The 14193-nt window shown below is 40.1% G+C and overlaps 1 long non-coding RNA gene across 1 annotated transcript; it reads right to left on the reverse strand.

The window, feature by feature from the left end:
* Positions 1 to 205: 205 nt before the first annotated feature.
* Positions 206 to 2317, reverse strand: LOC113302025. Its single transcript, XR_003336612.1, has 2 exons — positions 1074 to 2317; positions 206 to 989 (listed from the first exon to the last, which is right to left on the reverse strand). It is a non-coding gene; the product is annotated as an uncharacterized LOC113302025 (long non-coding RNA).
* Positions 2318 to 14193: the final 11876 nt, after the last annotated feature.

The following is a 14193-nucleotide window of genomic DNA, read 5'->3' on the forward strand; positions in this document are numbered from 1 at the left end:
ATTATGACTCACTTGTGACTACTAGGATGTATCACTACAAGCAATAATCACAATTATGCTACTTGTAATCAGGAATCTATCACTTTTGCGTATAATAAATCCTAATCTAGCAATAGAGATGAAAACAAACTCGATTGATTCTAGACTCAACCAAACAAACATTCAATCATGTAACAATATTAATGGTGAATCATAAACGATAATATGGAGACATAACTAATTCATTTCATAAAAACCCATATTTGGAAATCCAACTTATTCCTCAAACCAATAATAAAACTAGGTACTCATAGCATAGGAGTTCATAACAAAAAGGAAGAGAAAACCTATCATGTTCCTAAACCCTAGAAAACCAAAGTTGTAGAAGAAGATCATGTATCAAATAATTGAGACAAAAGTTCCTTTTTATCTCTTTTTTTCTTTCTCCACTGATTTCTGTCACGCCCAAAAATCAGTCTCTGGCGCAGCCCATGAATGAAGCCCAGTCAAGGCAGGTCCAAGTCCATTCGAGTTGAACCAGTCAGCTGAGTCGGACCGGGTCACTGAGTTAACTCGCTACAGTGAAAAATCCAACAAAGTCTCCTTTGTTTCAAGACAATTATCAGGCCAATTTCTGGCTATTTTCTTCTTCCCTGCAAACCTAACATTCATCTAGCATTCATACCCATTCAGTCACACAAATATCTAATGCAGCAAGGCTCCTATTTGCAGCAACAGCTACAGATCCTTGCCTTCATTGCATTGCAACACATTCCCATCTATTTCCTATAGCTCCAATTCCACCACTGCCATGACAGCTCCATCACTTCAGACTCTCAATTCTTCTCTACTTATTTTTCATCTCCTGCAATAGCTGCTCGCAAACCTCAGCAGCAAGAACAGCTCCCAAACTCTGTGCATGTCTACTTAGTCATTGAACCAACAACATCATGCTTTCTTCTCGTCTTCAATCTCCATTGCAGCTAAATCCTCCAGCCATCGAACCACACCTGCAACTCCACTTCAGTGCATCAGTCCATAGTACCATTGCACCTACAATTCATCCAAGCTACCAGCTATTCATCTAAACTCACCACCAGTTCCATTCTGCAGCTTCAATAGCAACCAACACCACTAGTTCAGCTGCAACTTATCTCCCCTGCTCAAGCTTTGAGTCCTCAGCTGCAACCCATCTTCCCTAAACCCTACTTGATTGATTGAGGGTCTTGAAACTCCACTTGATTCTCGACTGCAACAAATCTCCTTTACCATCTGTAACTGCATATACTTGCCAGTCCATTGTAGTAGCATAACAGCACCACCACCTCTGTCACTGTTGCATTCTCGTTCTTCTCCTCCCTGCAATTGCAATTAGAGCTCATCTCATTAGCAGTAACACCGTTGGCTTGACCTTTTAGCCACAACCTCGAGCCATTTCGAATTCTAGCTGCCAACCACAGAAACCAACTTCCTCCTTTCTCAGCACAAAGCATAACCTGAAACTCCTCATCTGCTTCTCATGTTCACCTGTGTCAATTCACCACAAACCCATCATTTCATCATTCCTCAACTCCAATTACATCATCTGTAGCTCATTGCACTATTTGCACCACCATTTCAGCTTCTTAGCTCCACAGTAATCCCTGCAGCTCATTCTCATTACTGCACACAGTAGCAGCTGAACCAACATCATCAGCTCAATACCAACTGTTCCAGAGACATACCACCAATACCAGTTGCTCAATACCCATTGTTCTTCTTCATCTCCTGAATCAATAACAGACTCTAATTTTCTTCTCTCACAATCGACGGCAGGAGTTACTGTTTTCATCTCTTTCTCGCGGAATCAATTCAAGCCCATTCCTTCTAATTGCCATCATCTTCATCAGATCCCATTCCTATTCTTCAATAATACCACTACACAGAGAACCCATATTTTCAATTTCTTCCTTCCTAACACCAATACTGGCAGCAACTTCTTGTTCTTCTCAACTTCGGAAATCCATTAAAACCAATTCAATCAGATTCAATTCTGCCGTCTTCATACTTCAAACCCATTTTCTTATGATTGAAATCGAGCTCAGCTTCCCCTTTAATCACTTCGAATGTTCAAATCTGTCACAGAGTCATACATCCAACACAAACCCTAGCGCTGATTCTATCAATCATTCAATACAGTAGAACCTTAGGTCTTCATAAATCTGCTCATGTCTTCTATCCGTCTGAGACAATCTACCGAACCCATTTTGTTTTCAGTTGAAGCTCATAAACCCTCATTTCGATTTCCATCTTCTCCCTGAGTTCTTCATCTGCATCTGTCTGAATTTGAATAAAAGAATGGCTGTGTTGTCTGAAACCACAAGACCAATTCGACCTAGTTAGGTATAATAGCCTGGGACAGCTATTAACACCCATGGGTGCTTTTAGTGATTCTTATTAAACTTCACTGATTGTCCTTTATCCCTGACTGGGCTCCAGGTATCACCCACCTGAAAAATGAACAAATTGCCCTTCTTACTCCAAATGGATGATTATTCCTTCTTTTTCTCCCAATGACTCCATCGTACCTAATAAACTCAAAATCAAACATAAGAGACACAATTCACAAAGACAATGCAAAGAAAGCATAAATACTAGATATAAAATTAGGTGTTTTAGACACCTATCAGACGACCAAGCCTAACAAATTCAAGGAAGGAGATCTAGTTCTTAAGGCAACTAAGCGTGATCTTCATCCTGCGAGGAGCTCCAATTGGGAAGGACCTTTCATGGTCGCAAGATCCATAACTGGAGGCTACTACAAACTGATCAACACAGATGGGAGGACCCTGCCGGTGATCCATGAGAATTGGCTTAAGGTATTTGACGCCTGAAATTATTGGACATTTGAGGTACCGGGAGTTTGAGCATTCATGGCGTTTGGGATTTGGTGTTTAGGATTTTCTTTCATTGTATTTCAATTTCTCCAAAACATTTGCAAAACTTGCATTCAGTGTTTGAATTCAGCAATTTATCAAAGTTCAGTTCATTTTGCTTAAAGAAAATATCTAACAAATCCAAAAGAAAATCATCAATCATCTACCAATCCAAAACCAACCAATATCAAAACCAAAATAAAACCTCACATCTCTCAGAAGTCCATAAGTCCAAGAGATTATGAAAAGGAAATCAAAGAAAATCATCAAAGAAGGATTTTCGCTCCTCTGCATACTTCAAGACTTGCAAGGCCGCCTTCTCCATGTTCAGCTCCCCAGTCAGCTTAGCAATCTTGTCTTCTTTCTCCATCACAGCATCATTGGGAAAGGGTATGTTATTCTCATACGAGTTCTTGATATCATCTATTTTCTTACGAAGCCACTTCACGTTGAAGCCAAGTCTTACAGAATTCTCCAAGTTGAACTCTCAATCAAAGAGTACATCTGGATCACAGTATTTCTGGACCCAGAGCATATATCACTTACAACACGCAAGATAACACTTACTTGCATTGTTAAAGCATACGAGCGTCTGGGATCCCTGTTAACAATGATGTGGCCAAACTTCCTCCATATTTTCTCATACAAGCCTGCATATCCAATGGGAATGCTGCCACCAACTAGCTCATGATATGGGAGTGATGCATCAAATGGAGGATCAAAAGCAACTCCTGCACTTGGATATTCATGCACCACTATACGGTTCTCAATTACTGGAGCAACTTCTACAGTCATGGCAACAGTTTCTTTAGTCTCCTCTACTGGTGGCTCGGTTTCTTCTATCACTGAAGCAGCAACAATCGAGGTTTTCATAACTTCAGTGACAACTGTCTCATGGCCTTGAAGTTCAGGGATGGTTGTCTCTTCATCAATAACTCTATGGCTGCTCGAATTATCCTTATTGGTTTCAGTATCCTCAACTTCAGTATTTGGCACCTAATACGAAGATTACATGAGGTTAGAGCAATCTGAACATGGAAACCAAATGGGATCATAAATTACAACATACAATCAGTCCAACATCATCAAGGTTCATCATTATGCACTCAAGACATGAATAAATAGCGTGAAAGTCATAAAAACACGTTTTGCGGCAAGCTCGTCAGAAGAGATTTTACTCTACCCTGTACAAGATGACGAACTGGGAGCAATCTACAAGGAATCCGTGGATGGGTTATATACCATTCTCTTTGTATGGATGTCCTCTACAACATATCAAAATTTTATAACAATCCGATGAAGGAGAAAGGAAATGTGGTCAAAACATTGGACAACGTACAGTCTGAAAAAGTTCTGAAAGTCTCTTGGAAGTTTACTGTTTCTCCTTTTTCAGGCCCTGAACGTGCTCAAAAATTAAAAAGCTTCTTCGAAATAGCTTGGAAATTCTCCGGGCTTAAAGATACATATGCAGACCATAAAAATCCGACTCCAGATGAAGGTTTTATGGTGTTTTTCTAAGAGACTGAGTTCTGAATTTTCTGATGACGAATTTTGACAAAGTTTTTCGTATATGCACGTGGATTCTCATTCACTCAATCATAAATCAACAATTTTATACTTCCATGGATAAATTTCAAGGGAAATACTTACTTGGGGGGTCTCTGAAACGTTCAAGGAATCGGAATTTCCCGTGTCAGCATCAAGAGGCTCATTACTTCCATTCGGTTTCGAACCCTGGGAATTTTCTTTATCTCTATTCTCCGAGGATGAACGGGCATCAACACTCTCCACTTCTGTAATGACATCCTCCTGGACATATTCTCAAACAATAACATTTTATATATGAAGCATCATATTTGGCTATGTGGAAGAGTACTCACATCATTTACTTCTTCAACGCTCAAATCATAAATTTTCTGCCCAGCAGCAGAGAATTGAAGACCGTCAATACTTGACGGAGCAAAGTTCTGTAACCAAATAACAAATATTGGTTTTACGATCTTAATAATGCGGATATAAGAAGTCACGACGGAAATGTGTTGACAACTCACCAAAGAAACAACCGGGGACTTTATGGTGTTAGGCAGCAACTTACAATTCTTATTCCTACCTTCTCCACCGTGAATGACTGTTTCTGCTTCCGAGAAATTCACTTCAAGACGAGGTCTCACAGCACGATCGTCCTGCAAAAAGAAATTGATGCGATAATCAAAGGTAATTATTTTAATTTTATGAAGAATGTGCAAAAAGATACATACTGGTGAACATCCTGGAGATGTCTTCGCTTATCGCCGCCGGAGATGTGTTTCAATCTTGGTCGGGAAGCAATCATATCAGCAGAAGGAGGCTCTTTCACTAAAGGTTGGCCAACCATTATGAAATCGTGTAAACGCTCAATCTGCTGATCCCAGAAGTCTATGTAACCTGGAGTTACATATATAATTCGTTCAGAACTAGGTAACCAGTAAGAACCTCCTTCCACACGTGTGCGATCTAAACAGGTTTTAAGTTGTTCCACTGGTGGTTTCTTCCTTCGAAAAGATGGAACGCATTGATCCATGCCCATCTCACGAGCTGCTGTATCAATGTTGCATTCTTCTACTGAAAAGTTTCCATATATTGTTGATATTAAGTGACCTGGAGTACAACTCAACATAAAAGATCTCTCGCCATCGCTCAAGTCAACTCCAGATTTCAAAGTCATACTTTCTCTGGTATTGAAAGTTTGCAACTGAGAAACATAAGGAGGAATCAACACCCAGGGGCGGAAATTAAACTCAGATTCATTGTCTAACACATCAATGAAGCGTGTCTTGGACTGAGGTTTTTTCATAGACCAGCGCATAATCCTGGCATTATCCCTCTCAGAAAAAATACGACGAGAATCAGCAGCATTTAGCCCTTGCAAGATGTTGCCGGGAATAGGTGCATAACTCTTGAAGCGTTCCCACATCAAGGCCTGGAGAAACATCGTATTGGCGTAGCATTCAATCTTCATAAAGCCATTCGAAACACTGGAGTCTATAACCAAGGAATCCAGGTTAGAGTACAAAGAACCCAAGAATAGACTACCTATGGGAAGTTGTTCACCTTGTGCCATCTTAATAGCAAAGGGAATTACAAATGGTTTTAGCAAAGTTCTGATGTCTTCAAACACGTTCATAGACAGCCATAAACACAAGAAAGCGGCAATAGATAACATACCATAAGGCTCGTCAAGAGAAATATCTCGTGCCCACCAGTGTGTTAACTAGTGGGCACAACAACCTTTTCCAGACGCCTTATTAATTCTCTCCATCTCGGTTGTCAAGATATTGGAAACTGCTGTCTCCTCTGTTGAAAGCTCTTCAGGGAAGTTACCTGTGATCGGGAGATGCAATAAAGCAACTACATCCTCCAAGTTAATTGTAAACTCTCCCCATATGCATATGAAGGTGTGAGTTAGAATGCACCAGCGAGCAAGTAGAGCTACAATACCTCGTGCGTCATGAAAAATGAAAAAAATCTCTAGATGCTTGGATAGCTCTTGTCACCTGTTCTCTATCCAACATGCCTATAACGCGAGGAAAACCCAGCACATGTCTCGCCCATCCAGAGAATTTTTCTAAAGGCCGTCGAGAAAGCTTGGATTCTATAATCGATGCAAGGAAAAGTCCTCATTCAAGACAAAATCGAATGGCTGCTCGAGGAGTCACCAGTTTCTTCTGAACGACCTCTCTAGGATTTATCAAAAGGCGAAATGCTGGAGATTAAAGACGTTTTTCAGTTCCCTGTTGAACCGCAAAAAATGCATCATCTATGTTTGGAACGTTTTTGAGCCTAGGAGTTTCTTCTTCTTGTTCACCAGCATAAGTCTAATCCATACATGTATCGTCTCTGGAGGCATCATTTTCCTGGGAGTCAGACATCCTTGTGAAGTAGCTGTAATGTGCACAAAGCATTCTACTTCAGTGTATCATCATACAAGGTGCAAACTTCGACAATATGATAGAGTTATATAATCTGATAGCAGAATGCTTATGCAGATATCTACAAAAAATGGTAATTCTTAACTCTTATCTCTTTACAGTTTCACTAACATGGTAATTGTGATATAAGAGTTAACACTCCAAATTAGTTCGTTCTTTGGAACCTGCAGTAATGAACAAAGCATTATCATTTGAAAATCGAAACTGATTTTTCATAAAACCATGAACATAATTTTCATAATACAAACATCCACAGCTGGGCTATGAAATTTACACCAAGACAATAGTTCATCATAAATAAATTGTCTAATTTTGAGGGTTCCTCAAAACCCATGTTTTGATTTTACGAAATAATAATTAACGTGTATAACTCACGTAAATTTTCAAATTTTTTATCTAACATGAGCAAACTCACGTAAATAAATATATGGCATTATATTTTATATAATATGTCACGGTCTCATAATAAAAAAAATCTCTTCCTTCGTATGATCGTTTTTCTTTGAAACGAAGGTTTCTTTCGGTTTTGTGAAAAGCTCACATCTTTTAAGATAAAGTTTTTGTTTCCTTGAAAGCTCATAAAAAAAAATTTATCACTGGATACAGGTCTATTTCAAAAGAAAAATATCTCTCAAGTTAGGGATTATTGCTAGTCTCTTGAACTAATGATCGAACAAACATACGTTTAATAAAATAAGGGTTTTTCTACAAAACTCACACTCATATATACACATGTACAAAATTTTAACATGATCAAAGCATGAGCAACTCACGAAATCAGCAAGCAAAAAAATAATAATTTGGTCGCGTACCTGGTCGGCGCCGGTCGGAAGATGGTCGGACGTTGGTTGCTCCGGTCGGACGGCGATCAACAGCTCCAGCAAAATTCTCCTGCTCCTCTGAACTCAGGCGTGAAGGTGATGAAGGGAGGACGTTATTTCTTGGCTGCTAGTATAAAGCAATAACGTCTTCAGGATGCAACAAGGTTTTCTCTGACTATATAAAGGAAATGTGACGTTTCAACAAGCTCATATCTCTCAATTTTCAGATAATTAATGCTCCTAGACAGCATGCCTGCTAGTATAGAGCCATCAATTAATTATCTCTAACTGTTAACTGAATATTCAACAATATTCTACGATCCTTCTTAATATCTTGTCACTTCAATTTGTGGTTCTTCCCAGCAGAATTCCATGGGTTAGTGATAAATATTTGACGTACGGGCATCTGAGCAGCTCTCGAGTAAGCCCCGACTAAAATGGTGCAAGTGTACTCAGCAATAATGCACAAACGAGCATCTGAATGCACAAGCGAGCATTCGAAAACACGAAGGAACGATGAACCTATACAAAATAGGAAGAAAATAATAAATAATAAAATATTAATCGAGGCGCTAATACTGGGCCCACCGGCCGGCCGGTCATGCCATGGCCAGTCCCACGCCCAATTTTATATTTTATCATATTTTTATTATTTTCCCTGATCTCATGAAAATCCCTTCATTTGAGCAAATATCCTTCGTGTCAAAGAAACTCCCCAGTCTCATGGTGTTTCCTTGTATCAAAGAAATAATAATAACTTAGGAAAGATGTCGTGGGACCGGACTCACTAGCCGGCCGGCCATGCCCTAGCCGTGGCCGGTCCCACACCTCATGACTCCTTTTTATTTTATTATTATTTCCCTCATCCCATGAAAATTCCTTGAATTCATGAAATTTCCCTCAAGTCATGAAAATAATGTAAAATTAGGAAAACTCGTGGGACCGGGCCCTAGTCGGTCCCACACGCCCCATTTTATTATTATTATTTTTTATGTTTCCTTCATCTCATGGAAACTCTCTGATTTCAACAAATTCCTTGATTTCAATAAATTCCTTGGTTTCAAAAAACCTCTTGATTTTATGATATTTCCCTAAAATCATGAAAAATATTACAAAATTTGGAAAAGTGCCTTGGGATGGGCTCTTTGGCCGGCCGGCCATGCCTTGGCCATAGCCGGTACCACACTTCATGACTCCCTATCTTATTATTATTATTTCCATAATCTCATGGAAATTCCTCAACTTTATGGAATTCCTAAGTTTCATGATATTTCCCTCACATCAGGGAATATACATAAAATTGGGAAAGGTGCTGCGGGACCGAGCTTGCTAGCTGGCCGGTCATGCCCTAGCCGTGGTCGGTACCACACCTTGCAATCCTCTATTTTATTAATTATTTTTCATCATCTCATGAAGATTCCCCAGTTTCAGCAAAACCCCGAATCCTTCATATTTTCTCAAAATGTTGCTCAGACGCGCATCAGAAAATACCGAAACTCTCAGGACTGGGACACGTACATTATGGTGACACAAGAATGTCTCCTTGACCGACCAAAGATGGCCCTGAGGATTGCAAAGAGTCGGTCCCACGTGTTTTAACAATTTTGACCTAATTTGCTCAATTGCTCATATTGGGTCCAAACTCTTCCCAAACAACTTGGAGTTTGCTCAAACGACCATCAACTGGTCCCATGATCACCAAGGGACGGTTTCATGCCCCCTTGGTCGGTCCCTCATCTCTGTATAATCAGGTTTTACTACCTGACGCTCACACGAGCATTATTTTAATAAATGATTAAACCAGTATTTAATCATCTTTTCACCAACTGGTCTTCAAGAGACTTTGGTAGTTTTGCTCACTTGAGCATCTGCGCGCTACATGGTCGACTCATCATCCCATGTATCCGATCCCTCCTTCATTTCCGTGGTTGATTTTCAATAAATCATCAACTGATCAGCAATTGATCAAAATTAGGATTTCGAATCCAGAGCTCTGCAAAAACGTAATTCTGAGTAGATTCAAATGCCAATAATTTTTATGTTGATCCCATGATCAACACCCTAATTAATTATACTCGGCTCAACTGCCAGTATTTTAAATTAATATTTATCTTGGTTCTGTTACCAATGATTCCTCAAACGAGCAACATTTGCTCGCACCAAAGAATATTGGTTCAGCTATTAATATTCAACAATTCATCAAATGAGCAACATTCTCTCAAATGGACAATATTTGTTCACGCTGAAGAATGTTAGTTCAACTATCAATATTCAATAATTCATCAGATGAGCAACATTTCCTCAGACTAAGGAATATTAGTTCAACTATCAATATTCAACGATTCAGCACCACGGTTTGCTCAGGTTATCAACATTTATTCGACAATGATATTTTTTGTCTCAACAGACATGTTCAATTCATGAGTCTCAGAACATTTGCAACTTATGTTCAACACAGCAATACAAGGACTCATCGTCCCATAAAGTCAGCAACTGACTAACTAAATACACGTCTGTCTTGCAGACTCCACATTCATGAGATATCAATCGTGTCACATGGGGGGATATTAACTAGGGTTTTGGTCTGGCGGTTTACGGCACGTGTTTTCATACACACGATGAGAATTTGAGCAAGTCGTGTAATCAGTTGGAGGAGTTAGCAAAGTAGTGGGTGGAAAGTTAACCAAGTCTCCACACGATGAGCAACTGGTTTCAAAACGATTTTCCACTTCCCCACTCTTTGACTCCAGCAACTGTCACACTTCATGGGATCATGGTGTTTTCAATTCAGCAATATAAAAGGCCTCTGAATCATGATTGAAACAGACAAGAATTTCTCGACAAGTTCACACAGACAATTTTTCGTCTACACGAACTCATCGCCTGAGCAATCACTCTCAACTGAGTAAATTCAATCATTTAGAACCTTCTTGCGCAGAATACACAACACACCTACAATCTCGATCACCATTGATCTCACACATTTCTCAGCTTTCCTCCTACAGATCAGCACATCCTCTCTTGTGACCGAATTGACTCTGGAACGGCCATTGTCTTGGTTTAGGCCGGAGTCCTACAGATTGATCTCTCTAACTTAAAGCACTCCCTTATTGCAGTGCATCCGTGTGAGTTTGAGCATTTGCTCGGTTCAAGGAGTCTCCACACGGTCATCTCCTCAATTCCATAAAAACCAGCAAATCGTTTTTCCCCATCTATAGGAATATCTTTGAACAATAATAGATAAAAATTACTTGTCGACATCTTTACTTTGTAAATCCTTTTTCATCTTTACAATCTTGGAACCGATTTGCCACACTTCCAAACGAGTTTAGAATGGGTTCATCTGATTTCCAAGACCTATGTGATTGATCAAAAACATCCAATCACCATTTATTGGTTTAATGGTTCTACCAAACACAAGTTCGGTTCTACCCTCAAGTGGATACTAGGATCGGTTACACTAGTTTTCATAAAATTGCTAACTATGTACCAGGATCGGTTACCATTATTTATGGTACTTACTTGTGATCGTTTGTGTTGATGGTGGATTTTCGACAAAGGTCAAAATCGCAAAATCATGATACTGCATGTTTCTGACCCGACTTTAGGAACTCATGTGACGATCCAATATCTTACGATCCGTGAACCATTTCACGATCTCCAATTGAGTTCCTCTCAGAGCCATGATGAATATGATTCTCGAAAGGCCTCCCACTAGCTGAGCGTTCGATGTTGCGAATTTCATCATGACCTCTATGTAGAATAACATGATTGGGCGGTCCTCCTACATAATTGTTTGTTGAGAGGGCATAACGCCTTCAGGACGTTGGTGATACTCGCTCTTCCCTGACTACATAGAGAGACCCACCACTACATAAAAGAACAATTGGTGGTTCCTCCTAAATAATTGTTTGTTGAGAGGGATTAACGCCTGCAGGACGTCGGCGATACTCATTGTTCCCTGACTATGTAGAGAGACTGTGCATAGATTCAGGCGGCTCTCCTACATAATTTTTTTTTGAGGGGGCTAAACGCCTCCAGGACGCACGCCGTTCCCTGAATATACACCTTTCAGAACGAGTATGATGCTTCAACTATCTCATATCTTGATTATACAATAGATTAATTCTACCGTGACATTAGCCACTGAATTCTTAGAAAATAATCTATTATATCTCATTACTCCGTTCCATGAATCCCCGTTTGACTCCATGGATTAGTAATAGATGCACAATTCATAATTATTGCTCCGTTTCATGAATCATTCTCCGCTGAATTTCATGAATTAGTAATAATTACTCAACAGTCGGGCATCTGGACTATCATCGAGTAAGCCCCAATAAAATGTTGCAAGTGTACTCAACAATGATGCACGAACGAGCACCCAAATGCACGAACGAGCATTCGAAAATATGGACAAATGGGGAATCCTACACAAAATAGGAGAGAGAAAATAATAATAAAAAATAGAAAAGAGGTGCCTGGGGACCAGGCCCACGCCTCTTCCCTTTATTTTTTTTATTTTTTTATTTTCATGAACTCATGAAAACTCCTTCATTCGAGCAACTTTCCTTATTTGAGCAAAACTCACAGTTTCTCCATATTTTCACGGTTTCATGAAAAATAATAAAACATGGAAAGGTGTCGCGGGACCGTGCTACTAGCCGTGGTCGGTCCCACACCTTGCAATCCCTTGTTTTCATAATTATTATTTCCCTTATCTCATGAAACTCCTCCGTTTGAGCAAAAATCATGGTTTCTTCATATTTTATCAAATATTGGCCAAACCATGAAAAAGCCAAAAAGTCAAATGGTCACATGACCGACTACGCTTCTCACGTCAAAAATTAAAATATTATTATTTTAATATTCTCAAAATATTGGTTGCACGAGCAAAGCTCAACTTGCTCATACGAGGAAAATTGAGAGTTTCAGTCATGATCAAACTCTTCTGAAAATCCAAAATATTGCTCAAACGCGCACCAAAAAATACCAAAACTCTTAGGACTGATACATGGGAAGTATGGTGACACGGGAATGCCACCTTGACCGACCATGGTCGTCCCTTAGGCTTGCAAGGAGCCGGTCCCACACTTTTTCATAATTTTGACCTAATTTGCTCAATCGCTCATATTGAGTCCAAACTCTTTCCAACCAACTTGGAATTTGCTCAATCGCCCATCAGATGGTCCCACACCACCAAGGGCCGGTCATATGCTCCCTTTGTCGGTCCCTCACCTCTATTTAATTAGGCTTTATCACCTAACGCTCACACATGTATTATTCTAATAAATGGTCAACACCAGCATTTGATCATTCTTTCACCAACCGGTCAACTAGGGACCCTGGTGCACGCTCAATCGAGAGATGATATTGACAGTAGTGCTAACAACGTGCCTGCAACTTTGATAGTTTTTCAAGGGATGATATTGACAGTAGTGCTAACAACGTCCAACGCTCGCTTGAATTCATTTCCTTTCAGGTGTACCGTGGTGAGAAGTCCCCAGTCGTACATATCTTTGTCAGTGACTGGAGGTTCAAGGAGCACTTGACAGACCCTGAAATTTCACCAATCCATGTGGTTGATGATAATGAAACCTGCAAAGCTGCAGAAAATCAACCTGAGAAGGACTCTGCAGGTTTCATCACCTGTGAAGATATGGAACGCTTCATTGAGGCTCGAGGAAAAGACAAGATACCATCTGTTCATCGTCATCAACCTCCATATCCTGCTGCTACAGAAAGGATCCCTCTCCCAAAGGGCTACACCTCTCCAACGTTCACATTGTACAACGGAATAGGAAACGCTCGAGAACATGTTTCTCGATTCCTGGAAGAACTAGGAGAGCACGAACACAACCATGTCGTCCGTGTGAAGGAATTCTCTAAATCTCTAACCGGCCGAGCATACACCTGGTACAATAACATTGCACCTGGGAGCATCGCTAGTTGGGGAGAAATAGTTAATGCCTTCTACAAGAAATATTTCTTTGTCTCTGAACAAGTTGGTCTCTCTGACTTAGGAAGAATGTCTCAGAAGAATGCCGAACATCCGAATGAATATGTGAAAAGATTCAGAATCAAAGCTTTGTATTGTCATGACCCTAATGTTATTGAATAACAATTGGTGGACTTATGCATCAACGGGATGATCCCAGTTTACATAGCCTTGCTGGAAAATCTCCGGTTCCAGAATTTTTCAAAGCTCCATGAAGAAGCCAAGCGATCAACAATTACTGCTCCATCCTTGCTAGAAAGAACAAAAATCGTCAAACCCGAGGAGCCGCGAGACACTAGAAATGGCACCAGGCGCCTGATCAACAAACAGTACAATGTTCAACCTTCCGTGAATGTTGATGAAGGGAGCAAAAGGAAAGCTGATGCGCAACAACATAAGAATGCTCCTCCAACGTATACGAAAGCACTAAGGAAGGACAACCAAACTCGAAACGCACAAGCACCGGCTCAATGTCAGCGGAATGATCAGGAAGTACCAGACTTTCCTTTCCC

The sequence above is a fragment of the Papaver somniferum genome, chromosome 8 (genome assembly GCF_003573695.1).
Source record: "Papaver somniferum cultivar HN1 chromosome 8, ASM357369v1, whole genome shotgun sequence".
In the NCBI taxonomy this organism is placed as follows: domain Eukaryota; kingdom Viridiplantae; phylum Streptophyta; class Magnoliopsida; order Ranunculales; family Papaveraceae; genus Papaver; species Papaver somniferum.